Below are 20,547 nucleotides of genomic sequence, written 5' to 3'. Positions count from 1 at the left end.
CCGAATCCAAGAACACATCAAAACGATCATCCACCATGATCAAGTAGACTTTATCCCGGGAATGCAGGGTTGGTTCAACATACGGAAATCCATCAATGCAATCCACTACGTAAACAAACTCAAAGAAAAAAACCACATGGTCATTTCATTAGATGCTGAAAAAGCATTTGACAAAATTCAGCATCCTTTCATGATTAAAGTCTTGGAAAGAACAGGAATTCAAGGCCCATACCTAAACATAGTAAAAGCAATATACAGCAAACCGGTAGCCAGCATCAAACTAAATGGAGAGAAACTTGAAGCAATCCCACTAAAATCAGGGACTAGACAGGACTGCCCCCTTTCTCCTTATCTTTTCAATATTGTACTTGAGGTACTAGCTCGGGCAATTTGACAACATAAGGAGGTCAAAGGGATACAAATTGGAAAGGAAGAAGTCAAACTATCATTATTTGCAGATGACATGATAGTCTACCTAAGTGACCCAAAAAACTCCACTAGAGAACTCCTACAGCTGATAAATAACTTCAGCAAAGTGGCAGGTTATAAAATCAACTCAAGCAAATCAGTGGCCTTCCTATACTCAAAGGATAAGCAGGCTGAGAAAGAAATTAGGGAAATGACCCCCTTCACAATAGCCACAAACAGTATAAAGTATCTTGGGGTGACTCTTACCTGGAACTCTTTGTAAACCAGGCTGGCCTTGAACTTACTTCTGGCTGACTCTGTCTCCCAAGGGCTCTGTCTCTCCAAGTGTGCTCTTACACCACCTGGCTTTTAATAATTTTTTTCCATTTTCTTTTTTTTTTTTTAAAAACGATTATTAAGTGTGTTGTTGTTTTGTCCATATGTATGTCTGTGTGAAGGGTACCATATCCCTGGACCTGGAGTTATAGACAGTTGTTACCTGCTATCTGTATGCTAGCAAATGAACCCAGGTCCTCGAAAAGAGCAGCCAGTGGTCTTGAATGTTGACCGTCTCTCCAACCCCTATGCCCTTGATTTAAAAAGTGTTTTGAGAAAAAAAGAAGTCAAGAATTCAAAAGAGAAAGTGAGGAGACGTATATGGGAAGGTTTAATGGAGGAGGGGGAAGGGATAATTATAGTCTCAAAAAGGTTTTGGTTTTTTTGTTTTTATTTGCCACATGTGTTCTGACGTGATAAGCCACCACATGGCCTGGTCATGTGATTCAACTCTATAGCAATGAAATGAGAGCTATCATAGTCAAATTGGTTGTATATATAGCCACGGTCTTTGTTTCAGAGATGGGTTCTCATGATGTAGCCCTGATTGGCCTGAACTAGTTCTATAGACCAGGCTGGCCTCAGAACTCAGATCTTCCCCCTGTCTCTGCCTCCCCAGTGTCAGGATTGAAGGTGTGTACTGCAACCTTGGTCCTCTTCAGTTCTTAGCAACACTGAAACCACCAGCCTGGGCTTGCAAATAGGCCTTTATTATCATTGAGGAAGAGGACACACAACTCACTTAGTTTTCAAGATCAGATTTCAAGGTATATGCCATGAGAAAGCAGGGGGTGGAACCATTTGTCATCATTTGAATTATGTTCATATTGTCACATAGCGTTTGGTTAAAGTCGCTGCAAAAGGGGAAAAAAAATCCAAAACGTTGGTAGTGAAATGGGAGTGAAGTTTATCAACTAAAAATCAAAGGCCTGACTTTTCATCACCGTCCTGAATCTGTTTAAAACTTTTAAATACTTATTTGTTTTGGGCTGGAGACATGGCTCAATGGTTTAGAGCACTGACTCCTCTTCCAGATGTCCTGAGTTCCAGTCCCAGCAAAGACAAGGTGGCTCAGAATCATCTGTAATGGGATCTGATGCCCTCTTCTGCTGTTTCTGAAGGCATCTAGTGTGTACTCATAACCATAAAACAAACAAATAAAAATACTTATTTGTCATGTATGTATGTGCGCCCTTGTGTGTGTGTGTGTGTGTGTATATACCTTTGTGTGTATGTGTGTGCCTGTGTGTGTGTTTACATGTGCCTCTCTGTGTGTGTATGACCCCAAGTGTGTGCATGTGTTCTTATGCATGGAGTAGGTAGATAATAACTTGTGGGGATCAGTTCTCTCCTTTCACCAAGCAGGGTCCAGAGACTGAACTTGTCAGGCTTGGTGGCAGTTGCCTAAACTGCTGAGCCATCTCAGGTTAATTTTGAGTAACTGTGCACATTGGCAAAGGAAGACTGTCATTAATAGCATGCGTTCCCAATCCCAGCCTTCTGCAATAGACCTCTGCCACATTTCTCAATTCTTAGTTGTTCAGTACATTACCTAAGAACAGAGATAGCAGCCAGGTGTGAGGCTACATACCTATAAATCACTTCAACTCAGGAGGCTGAGGCCAGAAAATTGACAGAGTTTGAGGCAGTTGGAGGTTAGACTAGGCTAGATAGTGAGCTCTTGTCTCAGAAAAAACCCAAAGATGTTAATGTATAAATTTATTTTAAAATTGAGTTGTGTTCCCTTAACCAAACTTGGTCCACTCAGAGTAAATACAGCAATGCATCCCCTCCCCACTAGGGGGCGTGGAGATGATAGGGCACATGTCAATCATTCTGCTCTTTCCTAATGAAGGAAACCTCTACCAGATCATTCAGGGACTGAATGTCAGGCCTGTCCTAGGCAAGTACACAGCCTCCAGCATGTGGACTTGCAGGTTCTATCTGAAACCTGTCGTCAATTCCAAAGTCTCCTTCACACTGAGGTGGTGAAAATGGCACCCTATCTCCCTCCACCCGGCATGTTGAGAACACATCAAAACTCCCTGAAATTTTGGGGTAAAGTTCATTATCAGAGTTCATCTTTTATATGTGCAAGACCCTGGATTTACTCCCCCAGAACAAGAAAATCAAAATACCTTTGCCAAATTGTAAGTCTACTGGATAGTCTACAGAGTCAAAAGCAGATCAAGGCCAAATATTTTAAGTTTCAACACTTTATACTAGAGTCACCAAGAAGGATTTTCTAAAAAAAAAATTTAAAAAAACCCTTGAATTCAGAGGGACATTACACCTGATCATCTATAGAATGACAGATCCCAATGGCAGTAGATCTTTCAGCACATCATAGAGGCCAGGAGGACACGCTAGAGCCCTTTCCAAATCCTGAAGGAGAAGAAACTAAAACCTATGAAAACAACCAAGACTGAGTGAGAGGGAGAAGGTTCTGGAGTTCAAGGCAAGCCTTGGATACATAAAGTTTTAGGCTAGCCTTAACTACATAGCAAGTTCAAGGCCAGTCTGGGGGTACACAAGATGTCCCAAAACAACAACATACATACACATGCTCAAACATGCGCACGCATGCATGCACACACACACACACACACACACTTTACATACCCAAGGTCTTCTGGAGCAAAACAAGAAAACTGAAGCTATCACAATATCAGATTTTAAAATACATCACAGCAAGCTGTTGTGATCCAAGCAGATGAGTGGTACTACCATCACACAGGTGCGTCAGAGCCTCTGAAAAGAACCTCCACTTTTGTCATTTTTTAATTTTTTTTAAAGATTTATTTATTAGTATATGTAAGTACACTGTAGCTGTTTTCAGACACACCAGAAGAGGGAGTCAGATCTCATTAGTTATGGATGGTTGTGAGCCACCATGTGGTTGCTGGGATTTGAACTCAGGACCTCTGGCAGAGTAGTGGGTGCTCTTAACTGCTGAGCCATCTCTCCAGCCCTTAATTTTTTTTAATGACAAAGAATAGGCTCTTTTATAAATGGTGCCAGGATGATTCAAAAGCCACCACATTCTGATACCTCCCACTACTCAATAATGCAATAATCAACTTATAACACATTGAAAGAAAGAGTAGATCTGAGACTAGAAAATGACTAAGAGAGAATCTGTAGAAAAAGCTCCATGACTCGGTCTAGGCAGGAGTTCTTGGCTAAGAATTTCCAAGTACCAGTCACCAAAGCAACAAGGAACAAATGGAACTGAATCAAACTACAAAGTCTCTCTGCAGCATAGTGGAGGAAACAAACAAACAAAACACCAAAACTAACCAAACAACATCATCAAACAATGAATAGAAACTCCACAGTGTGTGTGTGGGGGGGGGGGGAATTGAAATAAGGTTTCATTGCATAGCCTAAATTAGCATTGAATTTGAATGTAGCATAGGCTAGCCTCAAACTCGAGGAAATTCTTCTGCCTTAGTTTCCTGCATGTTGGAATTATAGCTGTGTGCCACTGTTCAGAGGGACAAATAACTTTGAGTCATACATGTAATATAAATTATATTGGTAAATTGTCACCTGCTGTTGACTCTTGTTGAAAATGAACTCTGGGCAAACACCTTTAGTCCCAGCACTCTGGATACAGAGACTGGTACATCTCAAGGTGGAGTTCAAGGCCAGCCTGATTCTAAGACTACTGAAGTTACACGGAGAAATCCTGTAAGAGGGAGGACTCGTTTTTCTTTATCTTTTCTTTCTTTCTTTTGGCTTTTTTGTTTGTTTGTTTGTTTGATTTGAGACAGGGTCAGGCCTGTACTGCCACACTATAATCACTGAAAATAACTGAAATGAAGGCAAGTAAAACTCCAAGGAAAATCAGCCAAATGGAGATAATGACAGCTCGCCAAGGAAAATCAGCCAAATGGAGATAATGACAGCTCGCTGATTAAGTAACCCAAGTGGAGGGGCCATACTCAGGGGAACCCATCCTACCATTAAAGACAAGCTAGGAGGATGCAGTGCCCCCACTTCTACTGTGGGCCTGAGACTGCCGACATGACTGTGTGTGCTGAGATCCCAAGAACTGGTAATTCTTTCTTTTCCCTCCCTCCCTTCATTCCTAATACATAATCTCTCTCTATAGCCCTGGCTGTGCTGGGACTCACTGTGTAGACCAGGTTGGCCTAGAACTGACAAGATAGCCACTGACTCTGCCTCCTAAGTACTGGAATTAAGGCCTGTGCTATGCTTGGCTGGTTCCTATTTTGTTTGTTTGTGATGCTTTTGCAATGAACCCAATTGGCTGCCAACCTTCCTAAATAGCAGAAGGTGACCTTGAACTTCTGGATCCTCCTGCTACTACTTCTTAAATGTTACACAGACACAGCACAGTGTCTGTTCTGTGTGATGCTAGAAATCATAAATTTAGACATGATTTTTTTGTAGAAAGTTCATTTCTCTTTGAAAAATACATTTTCACTTAGAACTTTTTAATATGTTTACCTTTCCTTTAAATGCATGGATGTGAAGGAGTCAGTCAGATCCCCTGGAACTGGAGTCACAGAAAGTTGTGAGTCACCACATGGATGCTGGGGATTGAACCCAAGTCCTCTGGAAGAGCAGCCAGTGCTCCTAACTGCTGGGCCATCTCTCCAGCACAGAAATGTCTGAAAATTAATGTGCAGTTGAAGTCAAGAAGCACAGCTCACCTTTGTGGTGGCAGACATTTCCTGTTCTGCAGCCCATAACACCTCCTGAGCCGAGGGGTTCTCTCCTCCCATGCATACACATCCAAAGAGCCATCATAAAAGGTGACGATGACATGAATGGGGTCCTACAAAGAATGCCCAACTGTGAGCAGGCTGGAGTCAATGTCAGATCAAAAGACAGGGAGAGGACCTAGGAGATGGCTCATCAGGTAGAGGCACCTGCTGAGCGAGCCTGGTGCTCTGAGCCCATGTGAAGGTGGAAAGAGAGAGACTAATGCCAGGAAGTCGGCCTCTGGCCTCTGCAAGTGCTCTCCCAAGTACAAGTGCACATGCGCACACACCAACAGTATGCAGTTTCAAAATATGTAAATCTATTTTATTTAAAAAAAAACCCACTGCAGGGCAAACATTCTAAACGTACCACCCACAGGCTCAAGATCTCTTCAGGGCTGTACTGAAATGCCTGCAGACGAAAACCATTCATGCTGAAGAGCAGCAGACAGGACAGAGTTGAACAAACAATCACGTACTTATCACTGACTCCCATACATTCCAGGCAGTCTTCTCGAAACCCGAACATTGCTACCACATATCCTGTTCCAAACAAAGTACAGAGGCAAATTTTCAGTCATTTAAGCAAGAACAAAATCCTTAATGCTCAGTGCAAAGCAAATCCCTACTTCCATGGCATGGTAGACTCTTAGAGACAATGAACACAGTCTATTTATCTGACAAGTCCATGTGCTTGGCCACAGGAATGCAGGCTGTGACACAGGGTCGGTGTGGACAGTCAAAAGCTCAAACATTGGAAAGACAGCTGTACTGGGAAAGGACAGTAGAACCAAGTCTCTAGTACAAGACAGAAATGGAAACATGTCTGCCTGAGAGAACTGTAGCTCGCTAGTGCCGTGACCATCAAACAGGCCCAAGTTCACATCTGGCCAAGGAGCCTCCTGCTCCCTTTACAGAAACATCATGTGCAGCAGCATCGTGTGGAGATCCACAATCGGAGCACAGACCAGGGATCTCCAAGGTCAAGGCCAGCCTGGTCTACAGAGCAAGTTCCAGTTAGCCATGGCTACACAGAGAAACCCTGTCTTCAAATACCAAAAATACAAAACAATGACAAGCATTTATAGCATACTATGAGCACTTCTGGGAGTCACAGGAGAAATCGGGATTTCTTTTAAAAATCGCTTTCACATTGTTACATATGTGTAGGTTTTCATGCCACAGCACACATGTGGGCGTCAGGGGACAACTTGAGGGATTTGGATCTCTCCTCCATCATGTGGTCCCCAGTTATTGAACTAGGTTGCCAGGCTTGGTAGTTAAGTGTCTCTGCCCTCTAAGCCAGGGCTTCTCCTCCTTCCTAAAGCTTCCTACTGCACTTTAACACAGTTCTCATGTGGCCTTGGAGTCACCCCAGCCATAAAGTTACCTTCATTGCTACTTCATAATGGTAAGTTTGCTACTGTTATCAACTGTGACTTAAGTATTTTTGAAGACAGAATTTAGCCATAGGGGTAACCACCCATAAGTAGAGAATCCCGGCCCTAGAACATTTTGCCACCCGTAATATAGTTCTTTATTGCCTGTCATTTGGGATATTATGTTATTGAGACAAGGGTCTCCATATGCATTTCTGGCCAACCTGGTACTAACTGTATAGATCAGGCTGGCCTGGAACCCAAAGAAATCTGCCTGTCTCTCCTCCTTAATGCTCAGATTAAAGGTGTGCACCACCATGCATGGCCTTTTGTTTTTATTTTTTTAACTTTATCAGTTTGTGTGTGTGTGTGTGTGTGTGTGTGTCTGTGTGTCTGTATATGTGTGCACACGTCTCCATGCATGTATGTATGCATGTATACATGATAAAATATCTTGCCAGTTCCATGATTTTTCATTGTGATTCAGCACCTTACATGAAGCTCTCCTGACTCAGTCTCCTGATTTTGTGCATGTGCCATGATGTGTGGATTGAGCATTTTCTGAGGTTTACCTTTAACACTTAGTTGGTTTTCGATGTTTCCAGCTTCATATTAAATGTGATAAACTTTGTGGTTATTTTGGGGCCACTTCTGCACATCAGTGTTATCCTGTCTTCCCTTCTTGGGGTCCAGAAGGCTTTTTCTGCATAATGAAATATTGAGATTGGTACACACAGGTGCAGAGAATTCTGATGTCCTCAGTAAGCTGCTCATTAAAAACACCTGCAGAGAGGATTGCCCCGAAGAATCAATGAAGAGTAAATATCTGCAGACTGGCACATGCTCACTCCAGACAAAGGGCTTTTGAAAGATACCCAGGGGTGGCTGCATCTGTTCTCCACCCAAGGACAGGGCGAAGCTGACATTGCTCCAGATCAGGGTTGGAATAACTCACAGTCTTCCTGTCACTCCCACCATATTCAGAGACAGAATGGAGTCCCTGACCCAGGTCAGAGCACCTTGTCATCCTACTGCAATGGACACATCAGGCAGAGCTTGGTTAAGTACATTTTCCCTGTGCAGAGGACTACTCCAGGGCTGTTCTATACTTATTTTTTAAATGAGTTATTGAGACTGTCACACTGTAACCTAGGCTGTTTTGAAGGTATATCGATGTATAAAATCAAATAAATAAGCTTGGGTCCTGAGGAGTAGTTGGCCTCTGAGCAGACCATCTCTCTCTGGTACCTAAGAACCAAACACCAGAGAGCTGGCAGTGAAGGGAGAAGGCACTATATAGAGCCCTGGGTGTGGCAGCACGTAAAGGTTTCTGGGCACTGTTATTTCACCTGCCTTCGTCCTTTGGCTGAGCCACATTTTAAGGACAGTTCACTGATAGACATTTGCCATTGTGACTCCTTCCAAGTTCTTTATTCTTCCCTGACGTCTGTAGGATGGCTTTCCTTATGGTAGGGCTTAGGAGAGGGGGAGGGGTCTGCCTGGACCTCCCTGAGGGCTGGACCTTCCCACTGTCTCCCACCTTCACCCTAGAGTTGCTAGAACAGACCTACCTTTGGGAAGATATGTGGGTGTTTCTTATTCACAAAGACCCATTTCTTCTGAGGAGAGCAGTAGATTTCATCAATACAGAATAGGAATACATTGATTGTGCACATGAAGCATAATTCGGGAATGCTAAAGATGTGGAGGTTACCTGAGATATCGCTTGCTGGAAATCAGAGCAACAGCACCCGGTCAGTGGGAAAAGGTTTAGCAAAGAAGAAGTCTTACCTGTTCTGAGATGTGTCACTGTATCTTCAAGTCCAGAAACAAGATCCAAAGCTCTGACCAGTCTGTCTCACAGAGTATCTGGCCTGATCCCATGGAGTAAGACCCTCCAGACCTGGTGGGGCAGGGGGATGACTCAGTGGGTAATGGTGCAGAGCAAGAGTGAGATCTAGAGCAAGAGTGAAAGAGAGAGAGAGAGTATTTATACGTTTAATCCTGGGCCTCCAATGACTTTCTCTGGCCTCCAAGCATGCTCATAATACATAGGTACCCACGCAGGCAAACTATTCACACACAAATAATTGTTTCTTTTGGGTTTTTTCCAAAAAGGACTCCTTTGTGTAGCCCTGGCTATCCTGGAAATCACTCTGTAGACCAGGCTGGTCTAAACTTAAGAGATTCACCAGTCTCTGTGACATGCACCACCCTGCCGTGTAAGTTTTTTTTTTTAAGAAACTTTTGTAGGGCACAGTAGCATATATCTTTAATCCCAACACTGAGAAGGTAGAGTCAGTCTGATCTCTGTGAGTTAGAACATCCTAGTCTACACAGTGAGTTCTAGGCCAGCCAGGGCTACATCATGAAACTCTGTCTCAAAACACATGAGGTAGGGTATGAGTAAAGATTTTTAAAGCCCTAAAGTACTCTTCCCTGGTACTCACTGGGATACCAACATTATCTTTTTCTCTGAATATCTGATAAAATTCACATTCTTCTCTCCATTGTCCTTACCAAATTCATAGATTCAGCAATAATAAACATTTCAAAGACAAGTTGTAAAATCAATTAGAAAAATCATGTGTGTGTACCTGCGTGTGCATATTATATGTATACTTATGTATATTTATGAAGATTACATACCTGGGCATACATGGAAACCAGGAAAGGATACCAGGTATCCTGTTAGAACACTCTTTTCCTGATTTCCTGAGTTTCTTTTTGAACCTGGAGCTAGACTGGCTTGGCCAGTGACCCTTGTGTTTCCATCCCCAACAGGACTGGGGTTACCAACCCATTTAGCCAATATATTTATGTGAGTGTCAGGGATTTGAACTCAGGTCTTCATGATTGTACAGCAAAGACTGCTACACATTGAACCATCTATCCCCAGATCCCAGGAAAGGATTTTAAAATGATATATTTAAGAGGATGGCTTAAGGAAATGTACATGGATTAGGTCACAGGCTAAGGGATGGCCATGTTTATGGTTTACTGTGATTGACTTTCAGGGTTTGCAGAGACTCCCAGAAAGCAAGTTGAGATTTGACTTTAATGAAACCTCAAATTGGCAAGGGTTTGGTCTGTGTGACTACTCCAGATTTGAGGGTCACTTACCAAGACAATCGGTCCATCCTTGGTATCCACAGCTTTCAGTAATCGACAGTTAAAGAGCAGCCTGTTACTTGCCAGAGCTTCCCTGTTCTGATAGTCCCACAGTTTGACAGTTGATTCTAGATCTACAGTGACTGCAATGTGCATCTCAGGGAGGGTGGTCAACAGGAGTATTCTGGTGGGTTGTACGGGGCTTTCCCAAGTCACAATGCCCTGGGGAACAAGAGCACCATCATGTCTGAACACCTCTAGTGCAAATACTCTCCCCCACCATATTTGCAAGCCTCCTCCAGACTGGAAACCCTGACTTCTTCTTTACAAGAAAAGATTATGAAAGCTCTAAGTATCCCTCACTGGACATGGTAGCACATGCCTAGCATCCCAGCCCAGGGAGGCAGAGGCAGGAAGGTCACTAGCAGCTTCAGGCCAGTCTGCTCTACATGCCAAGTTTCAGGACAGCTAGGACTACATGACAAGAGTATCTGAAAAAAGAAAAAGAAACACAGGGCTGGAGAGACGGCTCAGCAGTTCAGTTAAGAACAGCTCATGGTCTAAAGGACTGCGGTTCAACTTCCAGCACACACATGGCAGCTCACAACTGTGTGTAACTCCAGTTCAGGGGGATATGACACTCTCACATAGACATACATGCAGACAGAGGACCTATGTACATAAAAATAAAAAGAAACACAAAGAAGAAATCACACATCTAGATTATTTGGGACAGGAGTGGACAGGAAACAGGACACATGCATTATGCTCAGAGGCGAGCACACACTCACTGTACAAACCAGAAAGAAGAACATGGCTGCCAGGATGGCTCAGCAGGGAAGGGCAGCAGCCACTGAACCTCATGACAGGAGGCCAATCCCCAGGGACCACATGGAAGGGGAGAACCACCTCCCACAAACATGGATGAAGAACAATCATCAGCCCTGTGCTCAGAGACTGTTTTTCTTTTACTAACAGTGCAAGCTTGTGCCTAGCAGCACTTTTAGTGGGGTTAGGTTCTTTTTGTGTTTGAGGAAGGATCAGGGAAGCTGTCCCATTCACAGTAGCCTTGAACACCACCCTGAAGGGGCCTTGGGGACATTGTCCATGCTTATGATCCCAGCAGGCAGAGGTTGTCAGATCTCAGAGTTCAAAGGCACCCTGGTCTACCGAGCAAGTTTCTACCCAGCAAGTTTCTGCTGAGGCTCTTACACATTGAAACCCTGTTTCAAACAACAACAACAACAACAACAACAAAAACAAAGCAAAGAGAAAAATACCACCACCAACAAACAAACCTTGGAGTTAAGGACCAAAGTGATGGTTCTGCAGTTTAGAGCAATTAATACTCTGGGTTCCCTACTTGGGTTCCTAAAGTCTCCACAACATCTCACAGCCTCTGGCCTCTGCCATCCAGCACCAACCATAAACACACAAGGCAAACATACATAAAATAAAAAAAATTATCTTAAAAAAGAATACCTAGGAATAAACCCGATCTTGTATGTAAACAATCTCTATGATGGAAACTTTGAAACACTGACAGGTCCTGCAGAGATGGCTTAGCAGAGGACCTGAGTTCAGTGCCCACAGCCCCAGGACCCACAGCTTACATTCATCTGCAACTCTTGTGACCTCCACAGGCAGCAGACACACATGTATTACACAGACATATATGCACAGAAAACACTCACACATATAAAATAATGAAATCTAAAAGAAAAAAAGTAAGAAGGAAAACCCAGGTGTGGTGGTAGAAATCTTTGATCCAAGCCCATGGGAAGCCAAGGTAAGTGGATCTATACAGGGACTTCCAGGACAGCCACAGGTCCTTCTGTACAGGGGTATCCTGTCTCATCATCACCCACAACAACAAGATGAAACCAGAATTCACATCCAGGGAACAGGAGGTGAGTCAGACTCACCTCCTGATTATCCCAGGTGGAAATCTTGGTCATGGAAGACACCATACAGACAACCGACTTGCCTTGTCCGTTTCTTGTTAAGCCATGTCCTGAGATATAGCATGCATTTGCCTGTACTCCTGCAAGGAAACCCCAAGAATATGTGGACAAACACAGTAGAGGCGGCACTCAAACCGAAGGAACTATGTTTCCTTTCCCTCTGCCATGTAGAATGCTTGGATAAAAGCTGTGGAAAGGATGAAGTGAGAGGCAGCCAAGCAAGCTGCAGGCTGGTCATTTGTTCAGAGACATTTCCACTTTAATCTGTTTCTATAGATTCAAAATGGGGGCTGGGGGCTGGGGCTGTAACTCCGTGGGCAGGGTGCTGGGTTCTGTTCCTAGAGGCCTATATGATTCTATATCTATATCATATAGAAATATATTCTATATCTATAAGAATCATATCTATAAGATATGATTATTCCCTTCAGGAGAATGGATTCCACAAAGTTGTCTTCTGATGCACACCCACACACACACTGTGTCATGTATACACATCACATGCACACACACTCAAAATAATAAATATAAAAATTAAAAAGTTTCTCCACCAGAAACCTGTTCTGAGGAAGTTTTTTGAAAAAGATAAATACTAACACCTTTGTAGTAATCTCCCCATTAAATTCTCTCTGCACACTGGGAAGGGTTCGAACCTGCAGGGAAAGGGAGGGATAGGGCAGGTTTACAATGTTGAGTAACCACTCAACAGATCACAGATTGGTTCCATAGCTAGGCTAGTACAGCAGCCCCATCCTGTTAAGCTACAATTCCCTGCCTGTTATTAAATGAGAATGTAGGACAGCACAGAATGGGAAAAACAATGTGGGCATCACTACTAGGGTACCCCAGCCCATACCATACTCTGCAGGAATTTCCTTGTAAGTGAAATCTTCTGGCTTTGTCCGGGATTGGCATGTTCTTGCCATGTTTGATAAACATAGAACTGCTTCCATGTCTCTGTGACCAGGAGGTATAGGTTGACCTTGTCACAGAAAGGCCTTCTCTTCTGACAGAACTTCCTGCAATGAACAGTTGTAATCCCTTCAGGCTGACCCCAGTCACCTCACCTTAGAATCACAATTACAGTGCTTAAAACATTTATTCTCTAACCATCCTGCAGCAGAGGTGCAGGTCCAGTATCAGAAGGCCTCTTCTTACCTTCCTGACCCATTTTGTCCCCTCTTCCCATCCCACCCTGCCCCTCTCCTTACCTCCACAGGACATCACTGCTTGCAACTGCATTCCAGCTCTATGGTACAGAAAAGAATCCTTAAAGCAACAACTGCCTCCCTCTCCTGCACTCAATTAGTTTTCTGCTGGGCCTACAAAAGGTTAATCAAACACAGTCCTAGCTCTCCAGGCCCAGCCAGCCTGGAGAGTCCTACCCCAGCAAACACAAGTCACCTTGTGAGGGCTCAGAGGAAGGAGGGCCAGCCTCTGAAGGTCTGACATGGAGTCTCAAGGATGTCAAGCTTCAGCAGCACATCTCAACAGGGCAGCTGGCTCTTTTCGTTTAGCAGAATTTTATTATTTCTGTTACTGTTCTGAGATAGGGTGTCTAGTCGCGTGGGTTGGGTTTAAGGTCATGTGATTGAGTCTGACCCACACTCCTGATCATCTTGCTGCCACCTCCCAAGTCCTTCAATTACAGGTGTGAGCCACCACTCCTGCCTCATTGAACCAGATTTGAGGTCTTCAGAGTGGACAGTGTTAACCCATGAGCCCTAGGTATATCCTTTTGCTATTCTGTAGGCTGATGATCCTGTTGGTCAAGAGAAGCAGATGGGTCCCCGAGACACTAATGTGCCAGAGCTTAGTAGACAGGTCTGAATAAGGTAAGTTTGGGAGATAAGGAAGGAAGGAACAAAGGAAGGAAAGAAATAGGGAAAGAAGGAAGGAAGTCAGGAAGTCAGGCTATGTGAGTGTGATGCTGGTACCCAAGACTCCACATTGAGCAGGAAAGGCTAAAGGGGGCTTATGTAGGATGCACCCCATGGAGGACTTCAGCCAATGATCTTTTACCTTGTTCACTTGGGCAACCTGGAGCAAACTGAAGGCCTCCAGACAAGAGAGGAGTTTCAGCAATTGCTCAGGGGGCAAATGGATCTCCATCTTCTGTGGCCTATGTCCACACTGACTCTTCTTTCTCCTCCCCAGCTTGCTCACATTTTAAAGGCTTGGCCAAAGGGTCAGCAGGATGGCCACCCACAGCTCATCAGGCTTTGATGGGAGCAAGCTGCAGGTGTGTAGACTCTCAGCCTGCCCCTGCCCCCACTCACTGGAGACAGATACACTCAGCTGAGAGCGCTCACACCTAAACTACTCCACAGTGTCTTTCATTGCATAGATGAGCTCAACAACCCCACCCTGGCACTGTGGAGACCAAAAGTCCATGATCTGGGGCAGCCCCGATTGATGATGTACTTGTCAGAACTTTCTAGAAAATACTGAGTAACACACTAATTTTCTACAGGTTCATTTGGTTATGTGAAGTCCAGTAGGTTGCTCCAAATTACATGTGTAGGGAATCTGGTTTCCATGTTTATATCTACTTTGAGAACTGAATTAGATCAGCAGAGTCCACCTCTCTTGTGGCACAGCCTCTGAGAATATGTGGTTGTGTAGTAACTTTCTGGTAGCAAGGTGCCAGGCAAAGAAGACACCTGAATGTTTACTGCTGTTCCCTGCGCATACACAGGCATGTGCACTCATGTAGGTAGGCACTTTTACGCATGAAGTTTTGCACATGAAGTTTAGGCTAGCCTATTGTAAACAATGAGACTCCGTTTTAAAAAAATATTAAAAGGGTCATGCTGATTATATCACTAACTAGAAATCGGAATGTATTTTTATTCTAAAATTACCTTCTCCCGTGTATCCACAGGGTAGAGCTGTTGTCCTGAGAAACATCACGTTGTTCTCTGTCCTTGCCCCCAGGCATGTTCTCATCCCTGTCTGCTGTGTTGTACCTCACTAGGTAGCTCTGGTGACCTAGGCTCACTATGTAGACAAGGCTGGACTTGAACTCACAGGGATCCACCTGCCTCTGCCTGTTGCTGAGTGCTGGGATTAAAGGTGTGTACCATCATTGTGAGGTGACTTTTGTTTTGTTTTGTTTTGAGACTTGGTTTCTCTGTGTAGCCCTGGCTGTCTTGGAACTCACCCTGTAGCCCAGGCTGACCTCAAACTCAGAGACCTACTTGCTTCTGCCTCCCTAGTGCTTGGATGAAAGAGAACACAGCCTCTATCAGCTGGCTGGGATATCTTTCTTTTTAGGTCACCTGTAAATGTATACATCTGGGTAAATTCAGATAAGCTCCTCAGTTGAGATTTATAACCCAGTCATCAATTTTTGATTTTTTTTTATTATGTGAATGAGCATGTGTGTATATGAACTTGAGAGCAGGTGCCCACTAAGGTGGAGGTGTCAGTTGCAGGTACTACTGTTGCAGGCAGTGGTGAGCTGCCCCAGGAGGTTCTGGGAACAGAACCTGAGACTTCTGTAGAAGCGGTATGTGCTCTTAATTCATGAGCCATATTGTCCCCATTCCCACCCAGTCATATATTGTATCATGTTAAATGTCACTCGTGCTTCGTCAAATAAGGAAATACAAGTTCTGGAGTTTGGGAACTTGTATTTCTAAAAGAGCAGAGAAAGAGTGAGAGATTGAGATCAGAAGGGCCACCATGATTGGACACTGCAGTTGTTGGATAAAGATATATTTGCACAGAGAGCATCTGGCTTCATATTAAATGGCTTCCTCAGTGGGACTTTTTTGCTCAGTGTCAGGGCAGATCAATAAAATGGTTGGCTTATATTCACTTGTAAAACTCTGCTATTGACTCTGGGCCCAATGGCAGAACTGTAGGCTAAGACAAGCAAACTCACACAGCCTTGCCAGCACAGACAGCCCAAGGCCAGCACAGGTCTTACACCACAGTTACCCAAGCCACATCATTTGCTGTGGGGAGAAGAATTTTCTGAGTGCCAGCCACCCAGAGGCCCCTGCACTTATTATGTCCTTCTCAGAGTCCAAATGGCCAAAGGAAAGTCCCAGTAAGATAGTTGCTAGATTTCTCAGGCTCTGATAAACACTGTGACCAAAAGCAACTTGGGGAAGAAAACATTTGATTACAGGTCACAGCGCATCACCAGGGAAGCCACAACAGGAACTGAAGCACAGGTCATGGAGGAACAGCAGCATCTGGTTACCCAGCCTGCTTTCTTAACCACCCAGGAATCCTTCCTTAGGCAAAGGGAATGGAGTGGGGGTAGCACCACCCACAGTGGGCTGGGCCCCCACATCAATCATTAATGAAGAAAATGCCTTACAGTCCTGCCTGCAGGCCAGCCTGGGGGAGGCATTCCTTTAAATGGAGGCTCTCTTTTCTCAACTGACTCCAGCTTCATCAAGTTTTCCAAAATCTAACCAAGACAGTAGCTGACTGCAATCACCAGTTCTGGGTCCTGCAAATCAGAAGGGCATTTCACATCACCCATTTTGCCTTGTTCTCTTTGCTTGTTTGTTTCAAGACAGAGGTTCTCTCTATATCTGTGGCTGCTCGGGCATTGCCTTTGTAGAATAGGCTGGCCTGATTTCTGCCTGCCTCTGACACATGAGTGCTGGGATTAAAGGAGTGCACCATCATGACCAACTTACTTTGCCTTGTATTTAAAAATCAACTATTGATGAAATTTCTAATATTCTCAATTCTTTGATCTACTGCTCTGTCGCAAGGCTAATAACCTTAAATAGGTCTAATTTCTGGTCTTCTTGCTGTTGTCCTCAGTATTAAATTACTCGTACAGTCTTCACGTGGAAAAAGCACATCACACACGGTCTTTGTAAAGAGTAGAGTGTGCACTGTTCATTATAACAGCATTCTGCAGAGTCAGCAAACCCAGCCCCAAGGCGTATGCACAGCCTACAAGTGACATGAGACCCCAGAAGAGGCAGACAAACCCAGGATTTCAGACTGCCATCTACTGGGTACTTGCTTCTCAGCAGAATCATGTTTCTGGGTGGCAGCAAGACCAGTGGATCCATCAAATGTATGTGAACAGAAGGGAGCTTATGGCGTGAGGACAAAAGCAAACACCTGCTCCTCTCAAGCTAATTGCTAAGATGTTAGGAGTGTCCCTCAGTTCTGGTACCGGGTGTGGGTGGCAAAACCTTGCTTATCACTCTGATGGGTTAGCTTCATCATAGCCCACTGGGATACAGTGGGAGGGGACCTGACAGGATTATTCAGAAGTAATTGAGGTTGCTGCAGTTGCAGTCAGGTCAAGGTGAATCCCTCCATTGCGATAATGTAACTGTATGTATAAAAGAACACAGATGCATCTGCAGTTCTAGGCTAAGTGTTCCTTTACATCCCAATTCACAGGAAATCAACAGTTAGAAAAACTGTGAACTTTTCTTTTGTCTTGCTTTTTTCATGACAGGTTCTCTGTGTAGTCCTGGCTGTCCTGGAACTTGCTGTGTAGACCCTGGCCTTGAACGCACAGAGATCCACCTGTCTCTGCAGTTTGAGTGTGGGGTTAAGGGCAGCACCACCCACATCAGGAAATGTAAATGAACTCTCACTGCAGACTTTGTCATCACTAAGGTGGAGGGGGTAACATCTCAGCTGTCAGAGGGCAAAGGCACCTGAAACTGACCCTCAGGACTTGAGTTCTGTGCCCAGGACCCATTTGGTAGAGGAGAGAAACCAGCACTGCAAAGCTGTCCTCTCTCTTCCACAGGTGTGCCATGGCAAAAATTAATTTAAAATAATTTGTTAATGAGACTGGATAAAGGACCTATGGATTAAGCGCACACACTATTGTTCTAGAGGGTGTGAGTTCCTCTGCCTGTAAGATTACAACCATCTGTACCTACAGCTCCAGGGGGATCTGTGTGTGATAGGTACCGCCTCTGGGCTCCAGGGCACCTATAGTCACATCCATATGGCATGCACCTGTAAATATCACACCCCAGGAAATGCCAACCCTACGTTTTCCACCCTTAATATCTGCTCTCCCCCCAGCATATGCTATTCCCTCCAGCATCTGCCATCCCCAACATCTGATCTCCCCCAGCATATGCAATCCATCTATATACATAACTAAAATATTTTTAAAAAATTTTTGTTATTGTTAAACAAAAGACAGTCTGCTCATGGTGGCTCTTGGCTCTAATCTCAGCATTCAGGTGGATAATGAAGGAGAATTCTTGAGCTCACCAATGGCCTACATCCTGAGCTCTGTCTTAAATGAACAGTCCTACCAACCAGTCCTCAAACCAAATGAAATCAACCAACCAACCAACCAACCAAAATCCAGGTAGACACTGAAAGTGACGTAAGGTTCTGGGCTTGTCAGTCATGCAATGGGGGCTGCCCTCCAGTAACCCTGCTGTCAGCAACAAGGCAAGGCAGACGCCTTCATGTGCCTTCAAATGTCCTTTTGTGCTTCAGATGAAACTAGAAACAAGTAAGCACAGGTATTTGTCGTCTAGCTTTAGGCTCTTTGAACCTGTGTTCCTTGAACTGACCCAGGAATACAGACCCAAGTCTGCAGTCCGTGACTCCTGGAGGAGGACTTCCAATTGAGCGTGCTCAAGAAGTGCCTGACCCTTAAGTGCTTCCCCTATGAGTGTGCACAGGATCCCAGAACAAGGCCTCCCAGTTCCTTTCTGTGAGGAGACTCTTCTCTGCCATGCCCTTTTGTTTTGGCCTTGCACTCAACAAGACGGGAACCAGCTGTCGTCATTTACACTGAGTGTGCACTGTGACAGTGTGTCCCAGAAGGCAGGCAGCCACTTAAGAGGCTGATGAATGGGTAGTGTATAGAGTGGGCATGTGTGGGACAAAGGGATGATTCATGCCCTGGGTGGGAAGGAGGAAGATTTCTTCACTGCTCAGAATGAGGTGGGTCGAGGCTAATGTTCAAGGTCAGACTGACTGCATTTGGGATCCCCTAGGAGACACACCTTGGGGACTCCATTGTGATGGACTGTCTGCTCTTACACCAGTGAGCCCAAATAAAGTGTCCCTTCAGTTGCTTTTGTCAGGTTCTAAACTCTCACAGCAATGAGAACAGTCACCAGTACACTATACCTTATTTATTCATTTTGGTTTTTTTGGGATAGGGTTCTGTTCTGGAACTCACTGTGGAGCCCAGATATGCTCCTGCCTCTGCTTCCTTTTTTTGAGAGAAGCCCTCTACATAACACTGGCTGTTCTAGAAACTGGCTATGTAGACCAGTGTGGGACCTTGTAAGGCGGTCTTTGGCCTGGTTGAGCAAGAGTTACTCCTGAGACCCAGTAGAACATTCTTCTACAAGGGCCAGAACTATTGAGCCATGCTCCCTGACTCCTGACTCCTCAACTCTATAATCCTGTGGCCATCAGTCACATGTGGCCACAGAGAGGCCCTAATGGCAGAAAGGTTCCCTATGTAGTTTCTATTGGGGACACTGAGTCCCAGCAAGGACCCAAGTCCTCTGGCTCCCAGTTTCTGCCTTCCCATTACCACCTTCCACCTCAGGAAGGGTGAGTGTGGAACTTACAGCTTCTGTTCTCTGCCCTTCCTCTTCTCCTCTTCTTCCAAGAAACCAGTGTGGAGTGGATCACCCAGCAGGCCTGGCCTCTGGGCATGGAGAGCCAGCCGGTCAGCAGGGTCCCACACATGCAACAGCTTTCCTATGGTGACTTCTCTGGCAGGTAGTCAGGAAATGACTTATAGGAGAGGAAGCAGAGGGTGAGAAGTCTGTTCTCTCTGTGTGGGCACTGTGCAGTGAAAGCCCACTTTTTATGCTCTGAGTCCTTGGGACTTTAGACCAGGGCACACTTCCTTCAAGGGCAGAGCTTCTGTGTGACCCAAGCACACATGGCCACATCACACATACATGTGCCATTACATTCAAACACAAAGAGGAACCTGGGTTAGACAGGAATGAAGTGTCACTCTACAGAGGTCTCCAAATATTGCCATGTCCCTCCGTGGGTGTGAGGCAGGCAGGTATGCTGGCTGTTGCATCTCTGGAGTGGCCTATGCCTTGTTCTGACTGAAGTCTTTGGCCCTGAGATGAAGCAATAGACAGAACTTGGTTTGCACAGCCTGAAGCTTGGTGTCACACTTGGATCCCAGGCTGGAGAGATGGCATAGACGCACTATTAGACTGAAAGTTGAAATGTCCCAGGTTCTCCAGGTAGAATGTGTGGCTCCTCCCAAGAACCAGGGATGGGGGAAAGGGAGGGTCCCGGAAGCCAGGCGGCTTGGAGCCAATTCTTGCCCTGGCAGGAACTGACTGTTTTCCCAGAGGACCTGTGTTTGATTTTCAGTACCCACATGGTGGCTTTAACCTCAGTACCAGCAGGACAAATGCCTTTTTTCTGGCATCTGCAGGCAAGAGAATTCATATTCGAGGCTAAGCTAAACTCCACAGTGAATTCTAGGCCAGTCTGGATCATAGGATGATATTCTCTCTCATACACACACACACACACACACACACACACACACACATCTTAAACAATTACACATTGTAAAAACAATCTGATCTCTATCATGAATGGAAAATATCCACTGTTAAGGTGTCTGGGGTAAGAATGCCTCATGTCTGTTACAAG

At 44.8% G+C, this 20,547-nt stretch overlaps 1 pseudogene; it reads right to left on the bottom strand.

Moving 5' to 3' along the window:
• Positions 1 to 1,486: 1,486 nt before the first annotated feature.
• Positions 1,487 to 14,043, bottom strand: LOC127688498 (F-box/WD repeat-containing protein 15-like; annotated as a pseudogene).
• Between the last annotated feature and the right edge of the window lie 6,504 nt (positions 14,044 to 20,547).

The sequence above is a fragment of the Apodemus sylvaticus genome, chromosome 7 (genome assembly GCF_947179515.1).
Source record: "Apodemus sylvaticus chromosome 7, mApoSyl1.1, whole genome shotgun sequence".
NCBI classification, from domain to species: domain Eukaryota; kingdom Metazoa; phylum Chordata; class Mammalia; order Rodentia; family Muridae; genus Apodemus; species Apodemus sylvaticus.
The sequence above is the reverse complement of the archived record's forward strand: the minus strand, read 5'-3'. Positions and strand labels throughout refer to the sequence as shown.